We start from the raw sequence: 2,219 nt of genomic DNA on the forward strand, positions 1-2,219 counted from the left end.
CAGGAGGTTGCTGCAGGGACTGGTAAGTACATGCCCAGTACTGGGGATCGCGTCGCTGCCTTCCCCTCACCCCGGCCCCTTAAGGAGGTAGGGTCCAGGGCCTTCAGGCTGGGGCGACACAACGCCCCGGTTTGAGAAGCCCTGCATTTGGGGAAATGTGACAGATTTGTACTTTTAACAGGCTACTATGTATATGTTTTAATGATGGTAGTAAATGGGACTTACTCCTGGATAAGTGTGGGTAGAATTGCAGCCTAGATTGTTAAAAGTTTTCCTGCTTGATGATGTCACTTCCAGTCATGACATCATTTCTGGTGGGTCCTGACAGATTCTCATTCTAAAAAGTGGATCCCAGTGCTAAAAGTTTGAGAACCACTGAATCAGAAGATGCTTCACATGTGTGCTTGTTCTCAAATATCCCACAAGTGTTCACTGAAAATGAGATGTCAACGAGGTTCTAACCCAGCCCCTTCTCTGATAGTCGTTTCTATATGCATGGGTTTTATTTTGTAAAGAAGAGCATGCAATCACATGAGCCCCTACTAGCAGTCTGAAGCAGTACATTGTATACAGTACCAGGCACAGGATTCCCAGTTCACTGAGGAAGAACTAGGATATAGATGCAATTTATGCTTTTCAACACTAATTTTTTTTTTTTACTTTTTCATGAATAAACTAATTCTTTTATATAATACTGTAATGTTGCGGGCTTTGTCTTGGAAAATCAGATCAATATTAGACTCAACTAATGAGATTCCATTAGTGTGTACTAAAAATTGAGAAGCTCCTGCATTAAATAAGAGGTGCACTGTGTAGTCTTCTGGTCCCATTAGTTTTGTCCATGTTAACCAGGTATTATTCATTATGTAGACCTGAGTGTGGTCCATATGTGATCACCTTGTGAGTGCTCAATATGGGCCTTGCTGTACAAGCTGGGCTTGCAGCTGGACCATGTTCACTGCTGTGTTTGTGTAAACCAATGGGTCGATATGGTGTTGTATGGAAGCAGACAACGAAGTGGCAGCACCAGAAAAAGGGGGGGTTGGGCACAGAAGGAGCAAAATACCTGGTGGGGGGCATTCTTTGCTCCATGTGTTATATTTCTGAAGGGAAATATTACATGTCACATTAAGGTTCTCTTCCTAAATATAAATGAAAGTGACCTATTGAGGAAATAGATACTAATGCTTTTTATATATCCACTGATGATAATAAAGAAAAGCACTCTATGTGATGTGCCTTTCCTTTAAGTAACCTTCAGCAATGGGAGGTGGGAGGGCGACCTTTTTTTCTGGGGTGACTCATTCCCCTTTGCCACCCCCTGGCACTGCCTATGAGTCAGTAGTTGCCACTTTTTTTTATTGCATCCATCAGGGAATCTATTGTGACCACACATACAGCATCTCTACATGGAGGTAATGATTCTGAGAAACAGTGTTACCATGTAACAAAGGTCCAGCCATGAGACCAGTATCATTCACGCACACTCCCAAGGTGATGCCATCACACTGGATGATACATAATGTGATAAACTGGTGGCAGCTATGCATTTTGAGTAAGATATGGACATGGGTAAGTCTACTCCTTGTGTAGTACCAGTCTACCTGGGTATGAGTCAAAGCTCAGCTACAGAATTTGTACTTGAATGAATAACTGTTATGGTCATCATGTCTTTCTAAGAGCACCTCAATTATACTAGATGAGATACATCAATTTGCTCCTGAACATGGTTCAATCTGTCCTTCATTCTGTGTTCTGTCCTGTTCTATTGCGCTTCCAGGTCTCCTTATGTGAACAATTAATTCCTAATTAAATTAGTATGAACGTTTCAGTGATGTTTGTTTTGTAAAGTTCTCACAATGCCCCTCATCCATTCCCGGGCATTGCCTTGCCATGTGCCTTGAACCAAGTGATGCTCCTGCATTATTATCACAACAGTTTTTTCTTCAAATGTTTCTAAGACAGACTGGATTCATTGCTACCTTGGTGCAATCTGAGGGTAAAGCTCTTCCCAGTTAATCAAGCTAAGGAAGGCGTCCTCTTTTTGCCCCAAAGGCTGTGGGTTTTTGTTTTTTTGTTTTGTTTCTTGCAATGAATGTGGGAATGAAGCTAAGGGGATTTTTCATCTCTTTGTCAGGACCAGCACAAGGTGTGGGATTAAATTCCCAAAGAAGGAACTTTGCCAAAGGTTGCTGTGCAAGTCTCAACATGACTGGCTT

The sequence above is a fragment of the Tiliqua scincoides genome, chromosome 5 (genome assembly GCF_035046505.1).
Source record: "Tiliqua scincoides isolate rTilSci1 chromosome 5, rTilSci1.hap2, whole genome shotgun sequence".
Lineage (NCBI taxonomy): Eukaryota > Metazoa > Chordata > Lepidosauria > Squamata > Scincidae > Tiliqua > Tiliqua scincoides.